General features: G+C 36.6%; 2 long non-coding RNA genes across 3 annotated transcripts; one reads left to right on the top strand and one right to left on the bottom strand.

Annotated features, from left to right (window-relative positions):
- The first annotated feature begins 234 nt into the window (after positions 1-234).
- Positions 235-4,761, top strand: LOC147834258 (uncharacterized). The gene is made up of 2 exons (XR_015506259.1): positions 235-1,327; positions 1,774-4,761. It is a non-coding gene; the product is annotated as an uncharacterized LOC147834258 (long non-coding RNA).
- Positions 2,650-17,971, bottom strand: LOC147834257 (uncharacterized). 2 transcript variants are annotated; one of them, XR_015506258.1, is made up of 5 exons: positions 17,808-17,971; positions 17,595-17,686; positions 15,839-15,873; positions 15,336-15,425; positions 2,650-4,695 (listed from the first exon to the last, which is right to left on the bottom strand). It is a non-coding gene; the product is annotated as an uncharacterized LOC147834257 (long non-coding RNA). The 2 variants fall into 2 exon arrangements; XR_015506257.1 differs by having other exon boundaries at positions 2,666-4,695; positions 17,595-17,683.
- Positions 17,972-19,138: the final 1,167 nt, after the last annotated feature.

The following is a 19,138-nucleotide window of genomic DNA, read 5'->3' as shown; positions in this document are numbered from 1 at the left end:
ATATATATATATATATATATATATATATATATATATATATATATATATATATATATATATATATATATATATATATATATATATATAAATATAAATATATGTATACACATACACACACACACACACACACACACCGGCCACGTTATTAAGTACTCCTGTCCAACTGCTGTTAACACAAATTTCTAAAAGAGGATTTAAGTGACTTTCAACATGCATGGTTGTTGGTGCCAGACTGGCTGGTCTGGGTATTTCAGAAACCGCTGATCCACTGAGATCACGCACAACCATCCAGCTGATAGAAAGGTAACAGTAACTCAAATAACCACTCGGTACAACTGCGGTATGCAGAAGAGCATCTCTGAACGCACAACACGTCGAACCTTGAGGCAGATGGGAAACGGGAACAGGAAACTGAGGCTAAAATTCGCACAGGCTCACCAAGATTGGACAATAGAAGATTTTTAAAAAACGTTCCCTAGTCCGAGTCTCGATTTCTGCTGTGACTTTTGGATGGTGGGTCAGAATTTGGCTTCAACAACAAGAAAGCATGGATCCATCCTGCCTTGCATCAACGGTTTAGGTTGGTGGTGGTGGTGTAATGGTGTGGGGGATTTTTATTTTTTATTTATTTTTTATTAGTAGTTAGTCCAAATTAGTACCAGTCGAGCCATGTGTCAACGCCACAGCTCACCTGAGTATTGTTGCTGACCATATACAACCCTTTGTAACCACAGTGTACCCATCTTCTCATGGCTACTTCCAGAAGGATAACGCACCATGTCATAAAGCGCAAATCATCTCGGACTGGCTTCTTGAACATGACAATGAGTTCACTGCACTCAAATGGCCTCCACAGTCACCAGCTCTCAATCCAATAGAGCACCTTTGGGATGTGGTGGAACATGAGATTTGCATCATAAACATGCAGCCGACAAATCTGCAGCAACTGTGTGATGCTATCATGTCAATATGGACCAAAATCTCTGAGGAATATTTCCGGAACCTTGTTGAATCTATGCCGTGAAGGATTAAGGCAGTTCTGAAAGCAAAAGGGGGTCCAACCCGCTACTCGTAAGGTGTACCTAATAAAGTGGCCAGTGAGTATGTATGTATGTATATGTATATAATAGCAACAATATTGTTAGCAAGTTTTCAGGATTTAGTGCAGCCTGTTGTGGTCATAAGATAATAATATTAGGTTAGATTTAGGTTGTGACGTCAGGTGACCAATAATTCCATGTCTAGCCAGCATCTGGACAACATTATTTTGACGTCCAATAACGACGTCAAATGACGTTGATTGTTGGTTGATTTTAGGTTGTGTTAGGTTGCGTTCTGTGAATGAACGTCGCCTCGTGGTTCCATCCCAAAGAGGGAAGAAATCACTTTCGCTCACGCTCACGCTCAATCTGCCCAGTTGGTGGAATGAACTCCCTAACTGCATCAGAACAGCAGAGTCACTCGCTACTTTCAAGAAACGACTAAAAACTCAACTATTTAGTCTCCACTTCACTTCCTAATCTGCAATTGCCTCTCTGAATATCACACTAACTGTACCAAAAAAAAAAAATATATATATATATATATATAACTAATAATAACTAATACTACTAATACTTCCCTTCTTAGACTTCACAGACCTGAAACTTGCCTTTAGTACTTATTCATTGTTGCTCTTAGTTGTGTAAATTGCTTCCTTGTCCTCATTTGTAAGTCGCTTTGGATAAAAGCGTCTGCTAAATGACTAAATGTAAATGTAAATGTAAATGTTAGAAAGTGACCAAAATCCAACATCGAGCCAACATCTTAAACCAATGTCATATTGACTTTAAATTCTGACATTTATTCTTAAGTTATGGCAACCAAAATCCAATGTCTAATAGACGTCATAGTGGTAACGTCCACACAAAGTCAAACTGTAACATCATTAGACATTAGTATTTGATTAATTTTAGGTTGATTGTTGGACATTGAAGTTGGCCTGCTGTTGGGTTCTGACATTTCCGACAACATCAACAAAATTAAATGTCCCCACGACATTAGGGTACAACGTCAGTCTAACGTCATGTTGATGTCCTGTGCCTGCTGGGGCTTTAAAAACTTCACTATCTTAACTCTTTAAACTGAACACTTCTTATCATACATACACGAAATAAATTCATAAACAATCACAGTACTGATGACTGATGGTACACTCTGATAAAAAGATAAAGGAAAAACTTTGACAGCAAGCTGCATAGGCTTATAAGAGAATGCATCTTTTAAAGTCCACATGAAATCAAAATGACAAATTTTGGGCTTTTCGTGTATATGTTAGCCTTATAGTTTTCTATAGTCTAAGCTACACAAAAACAATGACAAATTTGGAATTTAGAAGATATTTCCTGTCTTTCATTTCCGCCTAAGAATCAGAGGTTTTGAGGACGTCATGCTGCACTTTAGATTTGAGTAAGATTTAGTAAGTTTAGTAAGACTTTCTGTCCAATTAAATGCAAAATGTATGAATTTATCATTTGAGATACTGGATTTTAAAAAGTCAGGGAGGGGGAGGGTGGGAGGTTGCTTGATTTGTCCAGTCCGGTCCAGTTCTGCCCTTTTATTTCAGTGAAAATGAAGTCAGTTTTTATGGGTACTTTAAGAAGTCTTTATGATGAACTTTTTTGTTGCAATTTATTCGAAACAGATCAGTAGAAAATATATTTTCATTCCATAGTATGCATACTGTTACAAAGCCTATATCAAAAAACCGTGTCCCAAATCCCAAAGTGTACATTTTAATCAATAGATCAATATAATCAATATAAACAGATTAATAACAGTCTCTTTTTACAGCACAGATTAGCTTTTTCTGTTATCAAAACGTTTCCTTTGGGTGCTCCGGTTTCCCCCCACAGTCCAAAGACATGCGGTACAGGTGAATTGGGTAAGCTAAATTGTCTGTAGTGTACGAGTGTGGATGAGTGTGTGTGGATGTTTCCCAGAGATGGGTTGCGGCTGGAAGGGCATCTGCTGCATAAAAACATGCTGGATAAGCTGGCGGTTATTCCACTGTGGGGACCCCGGATTAATAAAGGGACTAAGCCGAAAAGAAAATGTATGAATGAATAATTCATACTTAATACTTTGAGGTGGGAAAATAATTCTTGAGTTCACTAATAAGATCGGGCAGAAAACCCTGCGCATTGTCCTTAATCATTTTTTTGATGGGAATAAAAGCAAGGGCTGTAAAAAGGCTCTATATATTGCAGTTTAACACTTTGTTGCATGAATTTTCTTTATAAGTTAAGACTAAACAGCCACATAATCGTTGGCAAAACAAACAACAATATTGGTTACATTTTAAAGGGATAGTTCACCCAAAAATAAAACCGGTTTGGAACAACAAGTGGGGAGTAAATAATTACAGAATTTTCAGTTTTGGGTCAACCTTCCTTTTAATCTTTAATACCCAGACATGTTCAGTAGACTAAAACCAAAACATTTCAAACATTTCTCAGCTAATTTGATTCTACATTTATGATTGATGAAATGGAACTCACCCCATAATGGCTTTTATATGACTTAAACCAAAGTATTTAATTGACAAAAAGTATTTAATCTTTTACAAAAAGTCTGTGTGAAATAATCTCTGCATTATCCGACAATAAGGCTTGTCAACTCCAGTGCCTGGCCATAGCGAAACACAAGCTGGAACAGGAGATGAATTAAAGAACCGCGTGTTCCTTTTCAAGACCTCTCCACGCGCTTTCATTTGTTGCAGAGCTGAGTGGAGAGAGAGCGGGCGAGAGAAAGAGAGGGCAACGAGTTGAATTTTTCGTTCCGTCATACGCTGCTTATACTGCTTCTCGGCAGGCGAGGTTTAATTTTGCTGAATGCCATTCGTAATTATTTCAGAATTACAGTTATTTCTCCAACTGGTTTCCGTACGGCAGCAGTAATGGCAAATGCCAGGTGGAGTGGGCTGAGCTGGGTTTTAGGAGAGTCCATTATCTCCTGTAATAGACAGGCGGTTATAAAATGAGCTGGCATTCACTTTCCAAAATGGACCTATTGGTTGGTTCAGTTAATGGCTCAGGGGAGATATTTCAATAGAGAACTGGCTCCCCCAGTATTACCTCCCAGCTCTTCATTTCAACCAGTTTAGCTGTGGTCTTGACTTTATAAGAGGGGGGAGAACAGAAGCAAAGGGAGAAAAGGAGATTGGTTAGGATGATGATAAAAGAGTCTCAGACTTTGACAAACGACTGTCAGCAACTCTTCCTCAGCGCTCTGTCAAGCTGGGTTTGGGATTTGGTTCCATACTAATGGACTTTTTACGATGCCCTGTTGCCTAATTGCATACAAACCAAGTGTTTTCCTACAGAGGTTTCGCCAGAGTCTGTTACTTAGATTATTTTCAGACTCAGATTTATGTGAACTTCCACAAAAGTAGAAAAGCTGAGAATCAGAATCTTTATTCCCAATGAGAGTTAAAATAAGGATAATCTTCAATTAGATCTTCCAGGATTGAAATTTAAAACTTTTCCTTAAATGCTTGAATTTATTGTAACTGTATGTCATTTTCAGTTCAAAGACTTGAATCCTATAAAGCTGGCTGTAAAAAACATGGCCTGTTTTAAGGTTCCAGTGTCCGTGAACTGGCTTTTTGAAGACCTTCTCCTGTCAGAATAATAGACTGCACTCAAGAACCTGTCTCTGAAAAAAAAACACATGCTCTTTTTGAATAAAGCAGCCTTTTACCAGGGCCAAAAGTCAATCCCACTTCTCTTTTCTGTTTAATCGCTTTGTGCAAAGCACACATAGTCATGTCTATTACATTTATTCATTTAGATCATTAAAAATCTAAATTATGAGGAATTCATTTCAAATTTCTGAGTGCAAATTGTTTCTGCACCACTTAGTTTTCAGTGCCAAACATTCGTAAAAAATAAAGGTGGATCGACTGTTTCAAAAACGACTTTTAACTTCTAAAAAGGGTTATTTCTAGTTTAAAAATGTCCTTTAGGTTATAGATTTGTTGCTAGCACAGGCTCATTCTGAAAATGTAGCCCTATATAAATTTCTGGAGATTGCAGATTATAAAGGCAAAGGTGCGTATGGCTGCATCTTTACCTGCCTCCAATGTTATCACTGGATTGAATAGGTGTTATCAGTGGTTATCAGCTGATAGATATTGGCCAATAGGGGCCTTCTTTACCTACTAGTAGGCTCAAAAGGCTGTTATTATCCATCCACATGGTTAATCAGCTGTACTAATGGGGGAGAGTGCAGATCCAAATCTGTATTTACATTACTGTGATGGTTGGGTTTAGGGTTGGGGTAGGGGTAGATGTTAATAAAAATCAATTAATGGAAAGTTAATAAATAATATCAATATTTCTCGTTAACTTCAGGCAGCAGTCGTATGGAATCTCTACCTGATTAACCATGTGGTGCAGAAGGCCCCTACAGGCTAATATCTATCAGGTGATAACTTGAATGGCACTTGCGAGAGAAATTTAAGATCTCAAAAAAATACACAGCGGTCTCTGCTGGATTCGCAAAAATAAAAACTGCAAAAAAAGTACCTCTTGGGATGTATTTGGCACTCTCCAGAAATATATATAGGGCTACGTTTTAAGAATGATTTTTTTACATTAAAAAAAGTATTTTAGAAAAGCTTTTCACTAAAATGTTCTTTGTGGAAACAAAGCTGCTTTCACACCTACCTCATTTCGTTTAGTTGAATTGCGTTAGTTTATTTTCCCATTAGTTACAGTTCAAGAAAATGTATAATTTGTTTGAAATAATGCATACAACGTACAAAATAGATAATATATACAGTACATCTCTCCTAACTAACAAGTGTTGTGTTGCCTGCTGGCTTTTCATGTCTTTGTTTACTTTTGAGAGTTCTATGGGAATATTTGCTCAAGTTAATTCTAACCAACTGAAAGGCTGTTTAGGAAATACATTCAATGGTACATCTGGCCAACAAACGATGTGAATGTTGTCACATGATTGCATTCTGTTGGTTTCAACTGATTTGGACCAGAGCAATCATCAGCTTGGTGTGAAAAGAAACCTGCAGAAAACTGCAGAAAAATGCTACAATATATCAGTTGAGGCCCTTGAAACTAAATGAACCGAAACAGGTGTGAAAGCACATACTGAAAAATCTAACTTTCATTTTAAGACTGATGAATTGACATGTTCTCAGGAGATTAGATACACTCAGAAACTTGCAGGGAAACAGACAGAACAAGTGAATATCATATGGGATGGTACCACCAGAGGTTTTGCAAGTGCGGGAAAAGGGTCATGGCATGCATAGGGCCCAAAGAAAAGACTGGATACCAAAAAGCATCCAAATCACTAATAAACAAAGAAGACTGGAAGAAATAGGGACCAAGCTAAAAACTCAAGAGAACTACTGGAATCTTTTTTTTAAAATTTAGAGGTAGATTTTACCACTGAGACTACAGCAGAGATCAACCTATATTTTCAAATATTTTGATGTCACGGTTTAAACACCAGTCACTTCATTAGAATATTAAGCACAGAATAAAAATATTTAAACACTTTAGTACAAAATTTGAAAAAGAACATGATTACTAAATTAAAATATGAGAGAACAGACAACGTAGAGATTCTTGTGTTTAATCTTTTCAGCACTGCAGCTGGAATCGCTCTCCACTTCAGCACTGAACAGGGTAAGGATATGTATTTCGCATATAGTCTCCCAACAGTGGACTGAAAGCCCTGCAGAGACCAAAGGTTCCTAAACAGAAAGAATCAAGAGTTTACTTTATTAGACTTCAACAGGAAACATTATGTTCATCATCAAACTAGGAAAGACTGAATCCAAAAAGTGTGTAAAGACATCAGTGAGAGCTGAAGGAGGATTAGTCATGGCTTGCTGGTGTTTTCTGCAGCAGGGATGTCCTTTACTGCTACATGGCAGAGTGAATGCAAATGTCTATCTGGAGCTATGTTCGTTTTCCTTCTCTGTATTCATCTCATTCAATCAACCAGAATTTTTCACGAAGGACAATGAAACTTTTTGATCACTGTTTTTCCACAATATAAAGGGTTTTTGTTGAAGTGACTTTGCTGCCATACTGTGGCTGCAGCAGGCACAATGACGTTACACAAATTGTAACTGGTGGTGCAAGTATAGAGCTTGGCACTTGGGACTATTTCAGGCACTGTGTAATATCATGCAGCCATGGAACAGCAACAAACTTCACCTCATTACATTAGAATGATAGTATAGTTCCTAGCCATGTTGGAATGATGCAAATTTTAATTTTGCATCATTCTTAATACACAATAAAATGTTCTTCTATCATGCCAAATTGTTCTAAGAATAGTCAGATATGGTTCTACTTGTGTTTTCACGTGAGCCTGGAATGGCCCGGCACAAATACAAACCACTCTCGGCTTGGAATTGTTTATGTAGTTATATTATTGTTATTCAATGATGTAGATATCAGAATAAGATAAGTACCAATTTTAATTTCAAATTTAATTAAACAGTAATTTCCATATTACTGTTTACATTACACTTATGTTACCAAGTTAGCAACAACTGGTGCATTTGTATTGCATTCCACAGAGTTACTTCATCAACACCACAGTGAAAAATGTATCTGTTTCCGTGCTGACTGAACAGGATCGATACAAAAGAGAATGGTTAAACAAACAAAACCATTCGGGCCAATAAAGCAACTAAAGCAACTATAGAAAAGTCAAGCTTTAAAAAAAGAATTATTGAGAACTCTGGAGATTTACGAGCGAGAAGCTAATGACCCAATGCGATTGAATGATTTCTGTTTAGCTAAACTAAAGGTTCTCCCGCTTCTTATTTTACTTACTAATCAAATAATAATAATAACAATAGTAATGATTCCTTAAATTTATATAGCGCTTTTCTGGACACTCAAAGTGCTTAACACATTTTTGGGGGGAATCTCCTCATCCAATGTGCAGCATTCACCAGGATGATGCAATGGCAGTCATATTGCGCCAGACCGCACACCAGCTGATTGATGGAGAGGAGACAAAGGGATGAAGCCAATTATGATATGGGGATGGTTAGCAGGCACTGATGGACAGAGGCCAGTGGGCAAATTTGGCCAAGGTTAAACTCCTACTCTTTTTCGAAGGACATCCTGGGATTTTTAACGACCACAGAGAGTCAGGACCTCGGTTTAACATCTCATCAGAACGACGGCATTCACTGAGCAGTATAGAGTCCCAATCAAAATACTGGGGCATTAGGACACACACAGACTGCAGGTTGAGCGCCGCCTACTGGTCTCACAAACACCACTTCCAGCAGCAACCTAGCTTTCCCATGTGGTCTCCCATCCAGGTACTGACCAGGCACAGCCCTGTTTAGCTTCAGCGGGTGACCATGTGAGAGTTGCAGAGAGCTAGCTGCTGGCCAAATTTTAAAACCCTATAAGAAAATCTTGAAGGAATCATCAGCATATTAAGCTTAGCATTGTGTACCAAGCTGAGGTGAGTAGCTCCTCATTGAATACTGACTGGTTATGCGCTTGCTCAAAAATAGATTTTGTATCATCCAAAAAAAAGTTACTGATTGCAGCTTAGAATCATTCAGTAGCCAACTGGGCAAATGCTGGCCTTGTCAGAGAAAAAAGCACCAAAAGGTCTCTATAGTCATGAAGTTGGTGGAAAAGAGAGATAGCCTAAATGCCACAAACAACAATTTGTTGCTAATCCTGTCTTGGTCGCGTGTGACTTTGGCAGTAGAAACAGAAGAGTAAGAAGAAAAAAGGGACTGGTGCTTCCAGCTTAAACCATGCATGCTAAACACTAGGAATATCTTTCCATTAACCCTCTGTTAGGTGAATGGTAGACTGTGCTGCCATGGCAACGTGCAGCTGGCTTTACCCAAACCTGGATGTGACTGGTGTCAGTTTTGTGTTTATAAAGAAAGCAAACAATAAATGTATTAGTGGTCCGTACAAGGATAAATCCCTGGTGAAGGGTACATATTTACACATAGTTACAAAAAATACTAAAGTAAAATAAAAAGGTTGTTTTGCATTAAGTATTATGAACTAACCATTTATAAAGTATTAACGAATCTAGTGTTTATTTCTACATACAGACATGAACAATTTTAAGAGATCCCATTTAAGAACATTATCAAAATGACAAGATTTTTATTTTAATAACTTTTTTAATACATTTTTATGTTCAATTTTAATGCAGAATTTTAAAGCGGCCTCTTGGTTTTTTTTACCTACAGTGGTGTGAAAAAAATGTTTGGCCCCTTACTGATTTTTATTTTTATTTTTTGCTTGCACTTTAATGTTTCAGATAATCAAACAAACATAAGTATTAGTCAAAGATAACACCAGTAAACACATTACATAGGTTTCTTATTACTGAGAGAAAACCAAATCTAAAGCTACATAGCCCTGTGCGAAAAAGTGTTGGACATCATGCTGAGATCCAAAGAAATTCAAAAACAATTGAGAAAGAAACTAATTAAGATCTACCAGTCTGGAAAATGTTATAAACCCCAGTGAGAGCCATTATCTACAAATGCCAAAAGCATTGAACAGTGAAGAAGCTTCCCAGTAGTGGCCAACTGACCAAAATTAATTCAATTCAGCTTTATTTGTATAGCGCTTTTACAATGTAGATTGTGTCAAAGCAGCTTCACATAAATTATCATAGTAACTGGAACAGTGTAGTTCAGTTTTTAGTGTTTAAGTTCAGTTCAGTTCAGTTTAGCTCAGTTCAGTGTGATTTAAATCATTACTGAGAGTTCAAACACTGAAGAGCAAATTCATCAATGCATAGCTCTACCAATCCTGAACCATGCGAGCCAGTGGCGACAGCGGAGAGGGAAAAAAAACTTCACCAGATAGGAGTGAAGAAAAATTACTCCAAAACCGAAGCGACAACTCATTAAAAATATCAACAACAACAAAAAAAAAAACACAACAATATCCAAAGGACTGCAGGCCTCACTTGCCTCACATAAGGTGAGTGTTCATTACTCCACCGTAAGAAAGAGACTAGACAAAACTGGTTTGCATGAGTTGCAAGAATAACATAAAGGCTCTTCTCAGTTTTGCCAGAAAACATCTTGATGATCCTCAAGACTGAGGATGAGAACAAAAGTTGAACTTTTAGTAAGGTGTAAGGCCCATTTTGTGAGGCATAACTTTAACACCATGTTTCAGAAAAAGAACATCATACCAGCAGAAAATGTGGTGGCAGTGTGATGGTCTGAGGTTGTTTTGTTGCTTCACGAAGTGAAAAACTTTGGCCATCTGTTAGTGACCTCAAGCTGAGGTGAACTTGGGTTCTGCAGCAGGACAATGAACCAAAGCACACCAGTAAGTCCACGTCTGAATGGCTACAGAATTAAAGAAGACTTTGGAGTGTCCTAGTCAAAGTCCTAACCCGAATCCAATTGAGATGCAGTGGCATGAACTTAAAAAGGGGATTTCTGCTTGATGTGGCTAAATTAAAACCATTCTGCAAAGATGGGTGTTTCTCCACAGCACTGTAGCAGACTTATTGCAAGTTATTGAAACGCTTGATTGTAGTTGATGCTGCTAAGGGTTGCATGACCAGTTATAAGGTTTAGGGGACAAAGACTTTTCCACACAACGCTATGTAGTTTGTATTTAGTTTTCCCTTAATAATAAAAACCCTAATATTACAAGTGCATGATGTGTTTACTTGTGTTATCTTTGACCAATATTTGAAACCTTAAAGTGTGACAAACATGTACAAAATAAGAAATCAGTAAGGAGGCAAACACTTTTTCACACTACTGCAGATTTATATTCTTTTAAAATATATGAAAACAAGACTTTTACATAGTTTTAAAAAACTTTTGAACAACAGTGTGTATCTCAGTAGTGTGTAGTCAATAATTTTGCAGATTTTAAAAAGAAATATGAATCTGCAGCCTTTTATTACACTAACTTGAGAGGAATATTTGCTCTGTTTCAGTCTTGAGGACCATTAATTCTTGCAGAAGAAACCCGCAGGCGCATATTCATAATCAAAACCATTTACACAATGATACCTCAGGAAGATTTGCTCAGATGTGAGGGGAAAAAAAGACAATTTACAGGGCGGATGCTGTTCAGAATAGAAAACTGCGAGACAGGGCTAAGAGAGAGATCTTTTTCTTCTCTTTCTCCTCTTTCAGAACAGGTCTGACACTCTAATGCACAAAAATGGGCTCTTTTCCCTCTTACTATGATATTTCATTCTCTGTAGTATTTGGATTCAGCCTTTCTGACAATACGGGTAAAACCAGTAAGCCAAGGGTCTCAGATACTGGGATGAGCTTCTATTGTTTTCCCATGATATTCTCAGTGTACAGTCTCATTCAATGCATTCGTGTGGACTTGCTGAGCTTCAGAGGCCAGATGTTGTGGAAACTGAATTCTGGGACAAAATCGTAAATTTTCTTTGAGCATTGGAGGGGGAAAGGGCGTTGAAGGCTGAAGTTTTTTTTTTTTTTTTTGTCCAAGCCACAGTCTCATTTTCAGGGATAAAGCTGTAATATGGCTCTTTCACAACAAGTTCCTCGAGGTCACTGACACAAAAGAATGTCTTCACAGCATAATTGTTTCTTATACTAAAAAATTTTCAGGCAAAACTATAGACTTTTCATACAAATTATAACACAAAAAAATAATGTGCCAGGAAAAAATAAAGATTTTTGAGAGACGGTATAAGTGTAAAGCTATTCAAAGAACCATTTGAGGAAGAACTGAATAACCTAACCTAAAGTGGGTTTTCTGTATAAAAATGAATCTTTTTCTGGAATAAAAACACGTTTATGAATTTTAAAGGCTCTTCGTGGGACCCAAAACTTTTTTAAAAGAGTCCACCACAAACATACATTTTCACTTATAAAAAACATGACAGGGCCTGACTTAAGCTTGTCCTCCTCAAAAATCATACAAAAACAAGCATAAATCATATATATCATATATTTCACAGATAAAACGCATTCTTGATCACTGTCAAGCTTCTCCTCTGTCAAATGGTCATAGCCTTAACAGTGTATTGAGCGAATGTTATGTTATATTTAATGCAAATGTGACAGGACTGACAGAAACAAAGGGACAACTGTACATTTATTTGTATTATATACAAATATTGTATTTGTATTATATTAATTTGTAGAATTTATTTATAATTTTATGTTTTTAATTAATTGATTTGAATGATAACAACTTAAACTTGCAATTTCTAAAGTTTATTTTTTCTTCTTCTAAACAGTTCTTTTCTTCTAACAGTTTTTAGCATAACAAAACTATTAAAGCTGTAAGTTCAATTGGGCTGAGGACAAGGGCAGTGACCGGGTTTGTACATTTGTAAAGTGTTTTTAATAAAGATCAAAAAACTAAAAATGAAATGAATGACACTTCTTTACTGAACTGAATCAACCATCAGTTCATTTTACAATTTTTTTGGGATGAAATACTTATTATTCACTCTATTTATGTTTTTTTTTTATTTCAGGAAAAGATAATGTACATTTCTGGTAGAATGTCCTTTTAGCTTAAGAGTGTCCAAACTCGGTTCTGGAGGGCCGGTGTCCTGCATATTTTAGTTCAAATCCTAATTAAACACACCTGAACCAGCTAATGAAGCTCTTTCTATACTAGAAACTTCCAGGGAGACATGTTGAAGGAAGTCGAAGCTAAACTATGCAGGACATCGGCCCTCCAGGAACGAGTTTAAACACCCCTGCTTCAGCAGAAGATCAACAAAACATTCACAGAATTATCCAAACTCAAAATAACAAAAATCATCACTAAGTAAGTGAATAAATGGAATTTCAAAAAAAATTATTTCACTTCAAAAGGCCTCAGTCCATTATCAGGAAGCACTGGTATTAATATAGTTTCCCTGTGCACGTTTAATTTGCTGTTGACTTGCATCTTATAAACCATCAAAGATCATGGCTTCAGCTAAAAATATTTTAATGTTCTACTGGAGGAAAAAAAAGGCATCTTGGAAGGACTGAGGGAGAGTTAATTAACAGCACATTTTCATTTTTCAGTGAACCATTAAAGGGATAGTCCACCCAAAAATATTTGAAAATGACCTCATCCTTTTTTGTCCCTCATGTGGTTTTAAACCTTTAAGAGTATCTATACACAGCTGAACACAATAGAAGACATTTTGAAGAATGCTAATAGCTGGCATCCATCAACTTCCATAGTAGGAAAGAAATATGGAAGTCAAGGATTCCCGGCAATCGTTCATTCATTTATTTTCCTTTAACTAAGTCCCTTACTTATCAAAAATCACCACAGTGGAATGAACCACCAACTATTCCAGTATATGTTTTACACAGCAACGCAGTACTGGGAAACACCCATACACTCTCACATTCACTCATACAGTACGGCCAATTTAATTTACCCAATTCAACTATATAGCATGTCTTTGGACTGTGGGTAAAACCAGAGCACCCAAAGGAAACCCGTGCAAACACGGGGAGAGCATGCAAACTCCACACAGGAATGCCAACTGGCTCGCCCGGTGTCCTAACATTTTATTCTACCCATCAGATTATGCTACCAACACTGTATTTGAACTTTTCTGAGGTTAGGGTTATGGATTAGGTAGGTTAGGGCGATATTACAGCTTCATATCATACTACTCCACATTAAAATTTACACTGCAGCAAAATCTGATGGCCATATTGCGTCATCAAAATGTGCTACCTTCTTTTTTAAAGGGAGGTAGGACAATGGTAGGACAAATCAACAGAACACCGGGATTCAAACCTGCGACCTTCTTGCTGTGAGGCGACAGAGCTAACCACTGAGCCATCGTGCCACCTTCCCAGCAATCAGCATTTAGGTACTCAAACAAGTTAAGTTTGAGAAGCCTAAATTAGGGATGTCCAAACTCAGTCCCGGTGAGCCGGTGCCCTGCTGAGTTTAGCTCCAACTTGCTTCAACACACCTGCCAGGAAGTTTCTAGTATATCTAGTAGGAGCTTGATTAGCTGGTCCAGGTGTGTTTGATTAGGGTTGGAGCTAAAACTCTCCAGGACACCGGCCTTCCAGGACCGAGTTTGGACACCCCTGGCCTAAATGATCGTATTTTGCTTTTTGATGAACTATCCCTTTAAAAGTGATTGCTGAAAAGTTTCCTGAGGAACACAAACTAGTTCTAATATGGCACTGCTGTTAAACAACGATAAAGTGAGCATGTTTGATTTTCTGCGTTAATCTTCTTTTCATTTTAATCCAGTAAACATACTGAGAGAAGATTAGTTGACGCTCCAAATAACAGCAGAACGCCACCGCCATCTGCTGGAGCATTAAAGCATTACTACAGTATCTTTGAGAACATCGCGCTAATGTTTCCTAATAATCGAGACGAGGGCAGCTTCCTGGAACCACTTAAAAGGGCAGCTAACTACAACATGCTCACAGAACATAACATGTGCTGATAAACACGCGCACACACACACACACGCACACACAGGTGCCCTTTGTTGATCAAATATCAGTGTGCTATATTTTGACGCTGCCTTAGAAATGATAATATTCGGTATTTTGACAAAGGGTATACATTTTGGAAACTTTAAATGAACTTCAGAAAAGGTGATTAAACTTTTGGTTTCAAATACCAGAGTAGATGAGAAAATATGAGGGAGAAATCTTTGTTAAATAAGATTATTTCATTTTCATAATGCTAATTACATGCTTTGTTTTTTGTTCAGATTTAATAAGGTTTAAGCAAATAGACTTTAAGCCCAAGAATCTGCTAAACTAAAAAAAAAAAACTCATTATCAGAAACATGTTTGCATTGCTGAAACAAAAAGTTATTAAAAATGCTAGATTTTTCCCTTTTATTTTATTCTTCACATTACATTTTTACCCATAACATAACAAGTTACTTTCTATACACTACAACATTCAAATTGTGTATTTATGCATTTGTAATTCTTTTTTAATGGAACTTTCATTCAATTAAATAATCCTATGGAAGACAACCCTAAAAATAATAATCAGCACAAATCATTTTAGCTTTGGTCCTCAAGAACAATTTCTTTTCTTATCAATGTCTCATCATTAAAATGTGTGAAAAACATTTCTGAGTAATGCCTTTGAATTTTAAATAGTAATAATGCTGTGTTCGTCTGGCTATTCTCAAATGATATCTGGTATTGATGAAGGATTTTCACTCAGAGAACTGTAATCATTGGATATTTTCTCTTTTTCAGATTTTTGTCTTGCATGAAAATGTGCATGAAAATCCCTGCAAATCAGCAGTTTCAGAAATACTCATAAAAAACATGTAAGCTCAAATACACCTAAAGGGGTAGTTCATTCAAAAATAAATGTACTCACCATTTATTCACTCCCACCTGCTTCCAAATCTTCATGAGTGTTTTTTTTTTTCTGTTGAACACAAAATAAGATATTTTTAAGAATGTTGGAATTCGTTAAGCAAAGACACCTATAGCAGAAAAAATAAATATTGTGGAAGTCAAAGGTTACAGGTTTGTGTTAAAGACAAAAAAAGAAACTCAAACCGGTTTGAGAACATGAGCAAACAGCAGATTTTTGAAATATTATCCCTCTAAATCAACTTTTTTTCTATTCTGATGCCCATTTTAAACTTTTAACACGCCTGAATTAGGTTACATGTAATTGACTAATTAAAATATTATTTAAACAAACATTTAATTTAGTGAACAACTGTTTTTAATAATATATCTCAAATTTGAATGTGGGAGAAGTCAAGAAAAATAATGTCATTCTGTTATTCGTTGGTGTCGTTTTTATCAATAGAGGACATTTACTGATCTTGCTATGGGGCAGGGAAGTCCGCTGTGTCCAGTGTGAGCTGGAAAACAAAACATAAGCATGTGAATGAAAGCTCGTACAACTACTACAAATAAAACGTTGAGCAATTAATCTGATAAGTACCAACTGAAAGAAAAAGCCTACTATTTCTGTCTCAGATGGAGGCATGTTCACATACAGTTGAAGTCAGAATTATTAGCCCCCCTTTAAATTTTTTTTCTTTTTTAAATATTTGCCAAATGTTTAGCAGAGCAAGAAAATTTTCACAGTAAGTCTGAAAATATTTTTTTCTTCTGGAGAAAGTCTTATTTGTTTTATTTCGGCTAGAATAGAAGCAGTTTTTAATTTTTTAAACACCATTTCAAGGTCAAAATTATTAGCCCCTTTTGGCCACCTCAGTTCACGACTGACTATATTGAAATAACGTCATTCAATTCAGTTTCTAATGATACTATCACATGTTTTTCAAGAAAACAGCTGCTTTAGAACTTCAAATGTTCAACAACCCTAATTATATGCCTTAACAATAAAAAATTAAAAAAACCTACTCGGGTGATGTTCGAACTCGGGTTGGCGGTGATAACGTGCTGACCACTGGACCACAACAGCGCTGTTACACTAAACTCTTTTAACCACGCAATTTATCAATGCACAGATTTATTAATGTAGTGAATCATCTGATTTTTATTGAGCAGGTGTAATATTCATCAATAATAATTATTCTAATTCTTATATTCACTAAGATGCCACTGTTTGGGGTCGAATGATCATTATTAACCTCATCATTAACCTGCAAGCTGCATTTTGCTTACAGGGCTGCGAGAATATAAATAAAAAAGCCTAGCTGCGACAAAATAATAAATAAAAACAGTTAGGGTTTGGTAAAATAAATAAATAAATGAAAAAAAGTGTGACTGCTGAAAGTGCAAGCAGCTAGGGACAGAGAATTTTTGCTATGTGGGTATGCTTTACTTGTGAGAAAATTTGGTCCCCACTACACACACGCGTTGGAGCTGATCAACAGTAGACCTGTGTCATAAGTGTTACATATATTTAACATCAGAAATACAACGTCATTACTGTCCCACATAGCAAAATATCTCTGGCCCAGCTCTGGCCCACACAATCAGGTTTTGCTTGGCCCACATGCCGCAGTGAATTACAGTACATGACTGGACCAAGTCTGGCTTCCAGACAAGGGCCAAACATGAACCATATCTGGGTCAAGTATCGGACTAGTTAATATCCAATAACTGAGCCTGCACTGGACCAGATATGATGGTGTGTCACGACCCCAATGAAATTGACAAATTTATGAATCATTGCGCTTTAGGCGTGCTATGGGCGTGCTTTTTCTCAAAGCGCCCTTATGAGCTGAATTTTTCTTTATTTGAAAACAATAAAAATGTATTTTAAATGTGATTCAAACAGGCCAAATTTACGTGGCCCACATATCAATTATTAATATCTGGGACAATAACTACATTTTACATCTGACCCAAGTATTGTGTGCCACCTCTGCCAAACCAGAATCATGTTTGGCCCACATGCTGTATGTGCTGGATGAAAGCCTGCTGTGCTAGATTTATGCCAAATCTGGGCCAAAATTCTTTGCTACCTGGGGTTTTGCCATCAGAATAAAATAAAATTCCTGTAAAAAAAAATTCATCAATAAAAAAATACAGATAGCCCTAAAGGGCAAGACAACAGAAAGTTCATGAATTTTCATCGATAAATTGTTCATTTTGCTGCAACATATACTTTTTTAAATGAGAAAACACAGGTTGGCTGCAGTACCAAACAGGGCTCAATGTTTGTCGTTTGAGTGACTTCATGATGTATGTCGCCCTCTGCTGGAGAGAAGAAAAATATCAATTTAATATCTGTGAAAAAAGATATAGCTGCAATATTCTTATTTTCTAGTCAGCAGCATTTTTGCAATTTATTATTCTTAGCTTGTAAATATTTCTCTGCCTTTTTTCAAGGTCTGAATTCCTGAAGGATGATAATCTCCAAATGTTTTGTGTCTCTTGAACAGAAAGGCCTTGAGGAGACGTTCCCAACCTTGGCGCAGCAGTGTTTTCTGTCTCTCTTTATCACAGTTTACACTTAAAGAAATATGATGGCTCTGAAGAGACCTGAAAATCAAAATGTGAGCCACCACTGTTATTAATAAACTACTGGTAAACTATTACAATCATGACAACAATAACATTTTAACACATACATTTCTGTTCATCTAACAATCTATTGTGTACTTTATATGATATTTTTCTGTCCCACAAATATATTTACTTACTTTTATAGGAAATAAAGTACATACACATCTCAAAACATCTCTATTAAAGTCTCTGTCAATGAAAAAAAATAAAGAAAAAAAATAATGGCATAAAGGTTTGTCCTCTATAATTATTATGACATTCTTTGCATTTCAACAAAAATCTCCATAAGACTTTGGCTTAAGTACAAATTCCCACCATTAACTAGTGGCTTATTACTTTACTATTATCAAGACATTAACTGATTAATAAAGTGCACCTATTATGCAAATTGAACTTTTGCAAGTTGTTTGGACAGAACTGTGTAGGTATCAGAGGATTCTAAGGGCCCCAGTAGTCCTAGCCAGGCCTCTTTTCACAGTCATATAGGAGTGATATAAATACAAGTCACTTTTTTATTTCCTGATGTTAAAATAGAATCCAAATCCCAGCAATTTTAAGACCCGGTGCAACATGTCATAGCAGTGTGGTTTTCCCCACCGATATTGATTGATGTGCGGAATACCATGTCTCAGTACTAACGTGTGTTAGGCCCAATCCCAAATCTACCTCTTAGCTCTTTCCCTTACCACTACCCCTCGTTTTGCGCAATCCCGTAAAGGGGTAGTGGTGTTCCAATTCTCTTTAGCTTGAAGGCGTAGAGCTAAGGGTATGGGGTATATAAGATTTTTAAGGACCACACTCGAAACCAAGGGGTAAGAAAATTTCCCAGAATACACTAGCCACAGCTGCACCCGGAAGTAAGGAGATCCACTAATTAGTATTTTTTGGCATTATTACAACAAACAAACACGTTTTAATATATTCATTACCGCATTCGTGTTTTACCATCATGCTGTTTAAAAAAAAGCTGAAACAAAAAACGCTACATTTTGTTATTTATAATCCCTAATAATAACTCATGTATAGCAGTCCCACCACTTTCTGACACTCGATGACACTCGAATGCCCTGTCAGAAAAGTCTAGTGGCTGTCAAAGGGCTTTTTACAGTGTCTGCTATAATGTTAATGTTGTTTTTGTTGTGT

The sequence above is a fragment of the Danio rerio genome, chromosome 13, assembly GCF_052040795.2.
Source record: "Danio rerio strain M-AB ecotype USA chromosome 13, GRCz13ab, whole genome shotgun sequence".
NCBI classification, from domain to species: domain Eukaryota; kingdom Metazoa; phylum Chordata; class Actinopteri; order Cypriniformes; family Danionidae; genus Danio; species Danio rerio.
The sequence above is the reverse complement of the archived record's forward strand: the minus strand, read 5'-3'. Positions and strand labels throughout refer to the sequence as shown.